General features: G+C 38.1%; 1 protein-coding gene across 1 annotated transcript in view; it reads left to right on the top strand.

The window, feature by feature from the left end:
* Positions 1-9,185, top strand: part of LOC141440176 (cell adhesion molecule Dscam1-like) — a 267,224-nt gene that overhangs the window by 256,912 nt on the left and 1,127 nt on the right. The gene's annotated exons all lie outside the window — the stretch shown is intronic.

The raw sequence follows: 9,185 nt of genomic DNA, 5'->3' as shown, positions 1-9,185 counted from the left end.
CGTGATTTCGCAGCCAAAATGGCAAAAACGGAACTATCTGTCTGGCTGTCTGTCCGTTCGCGTTTTTGCTCAGAATATTAGTGCTAGAAAGCTGTAATTCTGCACGGATATGTAGGTAGCAACCATGCCGACAAACTAGTAGGATCTCGCTACACTTTGACTAAATAGAATAATTACGTTTTTTACCAAGGAAACTATCCAGTTCTTATCATGCCTATATATGCAAAGACACGTGCGCAAGCTAAAACACCACCAAATACACCAGCAGATGTTCCTGCGCTCCGACTTCTGGCCGGAGGGTGTGGTGTTCCGTCGTTTTTATAATTACGAGAAGACGACTTTTCAAAATACCCTAATTGGTATTTTTTTGTATATATTTTTGTGTATTTTATATTTACTTTTGTGTATCTATTATTTTTTGCATAATTTGAACTTTACGCGCAGTGTTATTTAAAAAAAAAAAAAAAACACTACACAACTAAATTTTAATATCTTAACCAACAAAAAGTTGGAAACCCCGACTTTGTCATTTCTAAATTCAATATCTTAAAAACGGCTGAACCGATTTTGATAAAATATGTCTAAGAACCATCGCTAGAAAACCTGATTTTAATTTTAAAAAAACACATTGAAATCGGTCCACCCGTTTAAGAGCTACGGTGCCACAGACATACAGACACACATAGCGGTCAAACTTATAACACCTCTCTTTTTCCGTCGGGGGTTAACAAAAAATGCAGCCGTACTAAACTTGTTTCATTAAAATGGAAACCAAGACTCCGCAGGGCAATTACTTAGTGTTGGCACAAAACAGAGACTTATGGACGTAGTTGTGTCTAGAATACTTATGTTTTTGTATGGAATCAGTCGTTTGAATGTAGGTCAGATCTTCAATGGAACTCACTGTAAATTTCGGAACATGACCAGTCGAAATCCCCTACGCAAAAAGAGGGGTTTTATAAGTTTAAAGTCAGTGTCTGTCTGTGGCATGGCGGCTCTCAAACGAATGGATCTATTTCAAAGCGACTTTTTTAAGCGAAAGGGAGTTAGTTGCCTTGCGGTGGTTCTTAATTATGTTTGACTAGCTTTTATCCGTGGCTTCACACGCGTACACTATTCGATCTGGTAGCTACAATTGAAATTCCGGGATTTTACAATACTCCTCTGAAAATTCCCAAAATGTATATAGTGGTCTTTTATTTGAGGTTGTGTTTAGAACAACTGTACAAAATTTCATGATTCTAAACCCAGCGTTTGAAATTTTAAGATTTTATCCCTATCCCGTGAAAATATTGGGATAAAAAGTAGCCTATGTGTTATTACAGACGTCTAGCTACCTACGTACCAAATTTCATGACTCTAAGTCCAGCGGTCATTATTTCGAGATTTTATCTCTATCCCGTGGGAATATCGAGATAAAAAGTATTCTATGTTTTAATTCAGGTTATAAACTAATTGTTTGACAAATTTCATCCAAATCTGTCTAGCCGTTTTAGCCGTTACCCGCGACTGCCGTTCGCTTAAAATTCGTTTATCGATATCCGCGAGAAGTACCGTAAACTGCTTCAACTTGCATCTGGCCCAACATTGCTGATTCAATTTGGAGTCGATAACTAGCACCTTCTAGGTTTTTTAACTTTTATCCCCCGTAAAAATAATTCCCGTGTAGATTAAAGTTTAAAACCTGTAAGAGTGCTAAGTTATCGACTTCTAAATGGAAATCAGGCAATGTTGGGGCAGAAGGCAATTTGAAGCAGTTTACGAGCATTTTCCGGGAGAAAAACTACCCTATGTACCCCTTCTCCGGGATTAAAACTATCTGTATACTGGATCAGTCATCTAAATCGGTGCAGCGGCTAGACGTGATGAAGTAACAAAACAAACAAGACGACTGACAAACTTTCGCATTTATAATATTAGTGGGATTTTTATTACGTAGGATAAACGGTTCAGACGTTTTAGAGATATTCAACTTTGAAATGAAATGTGGGGGTTTTTTTAACTTTCTATGTTGGTTCGGTCATTTCTATTCCTTTGTTAGAACCAATGAGGGTTTGTCGGACAGCAAAATATGGCTAGCTGGCGTTAGTACCTATCGTGAGGTCCGTTTGACGTTTCAGTCATGAATTGATTTTTTGGAGTCTTTTTGTATTTTTTTATTTTCAACTCCAAATTTTTGTTACTTTTACGGTCATTCCGTAAAATCCATATCGAAAATACAAGGGTAAGGCCGCGAATTTTGACCAATGTGACATAGAAATAACATAAAAAAAATACGTGACGTTACCATAAAACGTAACGCAAATTTTTATAAAGCCTAGATCAAACTGGTAAAAATTCCCATTAGATAACGTATGTATGAAAAAAAAATACATCTCATATAATAAAGTGAAGTTTTTTATTTTTACTAGAACTTTCTGACGATACTGATCTTAAATCTGTCCTATATGAGATCTATAGAGCTAAACATGAGAATGTGTAGAAGTACCTCTAGTTGACGAACATCTTTCCAAAGTGTATCTTTACATGCTCTCTAACACTGAAATAAGGTGCACATTTAATAGCATAACGAATTTGGATGTGTTTTTTTTTTATTCGACTGGATGGCAAACGATCAAATGAGTAAGAGATCACCACCGCCCATAAAAATCTGCAACACAAGGGGTATTGCAGACGCGTTGCCAACCTAGAGGCCTATGATGGGATACCTCGTGCCAGTAATTTCACCGCTGTCTTACTCACCACGCCGAAACACAACAGTGCAAGCACTGCTGCTTCACGGCAGGATTAGCGAGGAAGATGGTGGTAGCAATCCGGGCGGACCTTGCACAAGGTCCTACCACCTAGTTGTGAGCATGCTTGTGACTTCGACTGTACTAGCTATTAAATACCTCAAAGAAATGGCCAAAACCCTAAATCACAGGTTTTAACCAATTTAGGAAGTAGTATCTTAGTTAAGTGGATAATGTAAAAAGATGTTTTTGGAAATAAATTATTATGATTATTAAGTTTAGGTAACAAATGAACTAAGTAGGTAAGTGAATCTCTCCGTTTGTCTCTCACTTTAAAATACGCTATGCATGTAGCAGGACGTGAACACAGAACTCGCCACAATTCTCTTGTGCGATCCCTGCACCTACAGATTAAAATTTATTTAACTTCAAAATATCCATCTAACTAACTTACTGTGCGTGCAGTCATTGGAAACCTAATAATAAACTAGTGTAAGTTAGAATTTTTCTGTGTGAACTTCCCTTTACCACATTTTTTTCGTTACGTTATGTAAAAAATACGTAGCATTTTTGTAAAAATGTAACGTAATCGTAACGAAAGTGTAACGTATTTTATACAAAAAATCGTTTATCATGGTGAATAACGACATTTTGAACATAATAACACATGCCACTTACATGGAAAAGATTACCCTATCGTATGAAAAAACAACCAGTTAAAATAATCACTACTTACCCTTAAAATCGAACAAGCACTTTCGACTTTTTTCGAAAAAAAACCTCCGCGTCACTTTTGATGGCTGTTTGTCAACAAACTGATGAGATTTATTTATCTCATCGATGTTGCCCTATTAGAGTATTAGTTGCCAGTGTACAAAAAAATTTCTACCGAAATTGGCGTTAAAGGTAGCTTAAAAAAGCGTCACCTAAGTATTCGTAACGAAAACGTGGTTTTTTGGCACGTGAAAAGAAATAAATATAAAACATGAAATTATTTGATTATCATGATTCCGCAATCGGTAGGACTATCGTTATATCATAAAATTGTTTTAAAAAATCATGATCATGAGAAGTTAAATAGCATGAAAATAATAAGGTATTAAGTACTCGTGGTCAAAAAAAATAGTGAATTTTCGTTACGTTTTGGACGGTAATATATTTTATTATTTTTTTAAAAGGGTTTAAATCAATTATCTCATTTGCGACCTTGAGAATTTATATCGTGTCATATAATAAAAAAAAAATTAAACCTCTAGGTGTTATCAGTTTTTTTTATCAGCCTTCCAAATTTGAAACGTCCAAATTGGTCAAAATTCGCGGCCTTACCACAAACTGAAACATAGATGCACAGAAAAACCAGGAGAAGAGACCAGCGTTGGGAATCGAAAGCGGATGCTCAGCATTCCGTGCTGCGTGCTATACCGCTACACCAAACTGGACAGTAGTACAGACACGAATTTTCCCTATGCACCACATATCTTAGCTTGTTTGTTCTTATTTAGTCACTTAAGCAGCGACACTAGCGACATCTATGCTTTTAGCCCTCATCGAGAAACCTTCAGCACTCCATTGGAACTAACCGCTCACCCGGACAAGAGGTGTCGCTATTAAGTAATCAAATTAAGCATCTTAATCCATACTATCCATACTAATATTAATAAATGCGAAAGTAACTCTGTCTGTCTGTCTGTCTGTCTGTCTGTCTGTTACGCTTTCACGCCTAAACCGCTGAACGGATTTTGATGAAATTTGGTACAGAGATAGAATAGACCTTGGAAAGAACATAGGCTATCTTTTATCGCGAAAAAAGAGGCTTTAAGGGGTTGAAATAGGGGGTGAAAGTTTATATGGTGGAAGTTCGTCGCTGTTGATGATAAAACCATGAAACTTGGAATTTAGGCACTTAATAAGAAATAAATCGATATTTGGTTGAGCTTTTTTGAAAACTCGACCTATGAGGGGATGAAATAGGGGATGAAAGTGTATATGGAAGGTAGTCATTTCGAAGATAAATCGACAAGGCAACGGAGTGGAGTGGAGGCAACGGATGGAGCGGAGACAATGCAGGCTACAGCGGAGGCAGTGAAGTAGAGCGGAGGCAGCTGACTGGAGCTGACGCTGCTGAGCGGAGCGGAGGCTGGCGGAGCGGAGGCTGGCGGAACAGAGCGGAGGCAGTGGAGCGGAGCGGAGACAATGGAGCGGAGGCATCGGAGCGGAGGCAGGGAGGCAACGGAGTGGAGCGGAGGCAACGGAGTGGAGCGGAGGCAACGGATAGAGCGGAGACAATCTAGGCTGCAGCGGAGGCAGTCAAGTAGAGCGGAGGCAGCGGAGCGGAGCTGACGCTGCTGAGCGGATCGGAGGCTGGCGGAGCTGAGGCTAGGGGAGCGGAGGCTGGCGGAGCGGAGGCTGGCGGAGCGGCGGCTGGCGGAGCGGAGGCTGACGGAGCGGAGGCTGGCGGAGCGGAGGCTGTGGAGAGGAGGCAGCGGAGCGGAGGCAGTGGAGCGGAGCGGACGCTGCTGAGCGGAGCGGAGGCTGTGGAGCTGATTGATGGTGATGGTGATGATAGTGGTGCTGATTATGATGATTGGTGATGATGATGGTGATTGTGGTGATGATGATCGATGATGATGAATAACAAAAAAAAATGTTTATGAAAAATGTCTTCATTTGAAAACTACCTGCGAGGGGATGTTAGCAGAGGGGATGATGCAGTGTTAGCAGAACCTGCTAAGCTCATAAGAATAATGTACGCAATGTGAGGTCATCATGAAAAATTTATGATTTTTCAGATTTTCTATTTATTGTGCTATAAGAGCCACTTTATGCAAAATTCCAAGTTTCTAAGACAGCCGGCAGTGCGCTATAACTTTTTCTGTTAAGGCGATTTGTATGAAACACTCTTTAATGACTGTAGCTTTTGTTTTGCCTTGACTTAGAAAGTTTGAAATATGGGGATGAAAGTTCTAACGGAATCCAACAAATTGAACTAAGTATATTTATCGGAACTATGTGTAGCTAAAATGCCGTCTTAATTGTAATCCTACCTCCTAACTTACACAATAAAGGACGTAAGGTGTCAAGAGTTCACTATGAAGAATTAGTCCTTTTGTGTTGAACAGGGTAGAGAACACGTCGTTTTGCTAAAATGTGGCTACCCGCAAAATATTTATGTTTTACTAAAGAACATGGATGGATGGATAAACAAAAAAAATACTTTATATTTATAGCAATGTATTGAAATGGTTATTTTGAGTAAGCCGTAGAAGTTCTATGTGCTATTATTGGCAGAATAGGTATCCTAAATAATTTAAATAACTTCCCAAAGTTACTATTCCACGCGGACGAAAAGTCGCGGGCAAAAAAAGCTAGTTAAAAATATGTGGTGCATAGGAGAAATTCGTGTCTGTACTACTGTCCAGTAGTGGTGGAGCGGTATAGCACGCAGCACGGAATGCTGAGGACCTGGGTTCGATTTCCAGCGCTGGTCTCTTTTTCTGGTTTTTCTATGCATTTAGGTATGTTTCAGTTTGGTTATGGTTTCAGTCTTGCCTTGCGATTGGCTCATTTAGTTATTTAACCAATCACGAGCGCGACGCAAATGTCAAACGGACTCACGACACTAACGCCATCTAACGACATTTCACCTGTCAATAAACCTCATTAATTCGGCTGGCGATTCATAACTTAGTTTTCGTGGTTTTAATCGCGAAACTCCACAATCGCTTGTCTCACCACGGACGCACATGGGCGTGCCCCGGCCAAAATCCTCCCGTATTTACCGCTGAATCTATAATAAGCAAAAGGTACATTTAACTTGGCAATTTCTGCTTGGTGACATGTCTGTATCGTATTATTAATCCCTTTAGGGTATTTGGTCTATTATTTGACGAAATTGGTTTTTAATTTGTGTCAAGTACAGTCGAGGAAACTGAATACTGAATGCCTACAGTTTTTTTAAATAGTGGCGATTATGCGTAGTTTTTATTCGAAAAAGTATTAATTTCTGAAACAGTAGCATATTTACTAGAACCGCCAAGGAAAACACTAATGTGGTCGTCCAAAACAAACCTAGCGGCGGTTTATCATTGATGAAGCGAAGACCATTGTAAAAGATTCTGGAGGAAATCAAGCGAGATGCTCCAAAACAAAGATGTCAACGCACTATATAGACGCCATTTGTACATTCTAGAATATTCTTTCTCGTTTCTGTGCCATCTACAAAAATACTCCCTCAAACATTTAAATATTGAAATCCATCATTTTTTAATTGTTTCATGTGACGTAAAAGCCTTAGGTATACCCTTATTTTCGTAAGGTTTCATAATAAAGCAATATAGTCACGATTTCATTCTACGACGTGCTGAAGGTGGTGGTGTAGCAAACAGCAATATACAAAAGTATTACGAGTCACATAAATGGTGTTATTAACGTGTGTGGGCGATACACAGAGGAATCAAGAGGCGTGTGCGAAATCAATCGCTGAGGCCCGTGGAGCTAGGAGTTGATAATAGATGGTAAGGCCGCGAATTTTAACCAATGTGACTTAGAAATAACATAAAAAAATACGTGACGTTACCATAAACGTAACGCAAATTTTTACAAAGCCTCGATCATACTGGTAAAATTCTCATTAGATAACGTGTGTATGAAAAAAAATACATGTCATATAATAAAGTGAATTTTTTTTTACTAAGAACTTTCTGACGATACTGATCCTAAATCTGTCCTATATGAGATCTATAGAGCTAAACTTAGAATGTGGAGTAAAAGTACCCGCTAGTTGACGAACATCTTTCCAAAAGTGTCTCTTACATGCTCTCTAAACTGACAATAAGGTGCACATTTTATAGCATAACGAATTTGGATGTGGTTTTTTTTATTCGACTGGATGCAAACGATCAAATGAGTAAGAGATCACCACCGCCCATAAAATCTGCAACGCCAGGGTATTGCAGATGCGTTGCCAACCTAGAGGCCTAAGATGGGATACCTCACGTGCCAGTAATTTCACCGCTGTCTACTCTCCACGCCGAAACACAACAGTGCAAGCACTGCTGCTTCACGGCAGGATTAGCGAGGAAGATGGTGGTAGCAATCCGGGCGGACCTTGCACAAGGTCTACCACCTAGTTGTGAGCATGCTTGTGACTTCGACTGTACAAGCTATTAAATACCTCAAAGAAATGGCCAAAACCCTAAATCACAGGTTTACCAATTTAGGAAGTAGTATCTAGTTAAGTGGACAATGTAAAAAGATGTTTTGGAAATAAATTATTATGATTATTAAGTTTAGGTAACAAATAACTAAGTAGGTAAGTGAATCTCTCCGTTTGTCTCTCACTTTAAATACGCTATGCATGTAAGCAGGACGTGAACACAGAACTCGCCACAATTCTCTTGTGCCGATCCCTGCACTACAGATTAAAATTTATTTAACTTCAAAATATCTATCTAACTAACTACTGTGCGTGCAGTCATTGGAACCTAATAATAAACTAGTGTGTTAGAAATTTTTCTGTGTGAAACTTCCTTTACCACATTTTTTCGTTACGTTATGTAAAAAATACGTAGCATTTGTAAAAATGTAACGTAATCGTAACGAAAGTGTAACGTATTTTATACAAAAAATCGTTTATCATGGTGAATAACGACATTTTGAACATAATAACACATGCCACTTACATGAAAAGATTACCCTATTATGAAAAAACAACCAGTTAAAAATAATCACTACTTACCTTAAATCGAACAAGCACTTTCGACGTTTTTTCGAAAAAAATCTCCGCGTCACTTTTTGATGGGTGTTTGTCAACAAACTGATGAGATTTATTTATCTCATCGATGCTGCCTATTAGATATTAGTTGCCAGTGTACAAAAACAAATTTCTACCAAAATTGGCGTTAAAGGTAGCTTAATAAAGCGTCACAAAGTATTCGTAACGAAAACGTGGTATTTTGCACGTGAAAAGAAATAAATATAAAAATGAAAATTATTTGATTATCATGATTCCGCAATCGGTAGGACTATCGTTTATATCATTAAATTTTGTTAAACAAAATCATGATCATGAGAAGTTAAATAGCATGAAAATAATAAGGTATTAAGTACTCGTGGTCAAAAAATAGTCAATTTTCGTTACGTTTTGGACGGTAATATATTTTTATTATTTTTTTAAAAGCGTTTAAATCAATTATCTCATTTGCGACCTTGAGAGTTTATATCGTGTCATATAATAAAAAAAAAATTAAACTCTAGGTGTATCAGTTTTTTTTATCAGCGTTCCAATTTGAAACGTCCAAATTGGTCAAAAATTCGCGGCCTTACCCAGATATGGCTTTTGCTCCAAAAATCCTTGTCAAGGTTATACTTCGTTTTTTAGCATTAGAAAGAAGGTAAAGCGATCTTTTTATTGAAAAACATTTGAAAATAAAGTTTCACAGCAAATAGTAATAA

Source organism: Choristoneura fumiferana, chromosome 22 (assembly GCF_025370935.1).
Source record: "Choristoneura fumiferana chromosome 22, NRCan_CFum_1, whole genome shotgun sequence".
Lineage (NCBI taxonomy): Eukaryota > Metazoa > Arthropoda > Insecta > Lepidoptera > Tortricidae > Choristoneura > Choristoneura fumiferana.
Note: the sequence above shows the minus strand (reverse complement) of the source record. Positions and strands in the feature narration are given on the sequence as shown.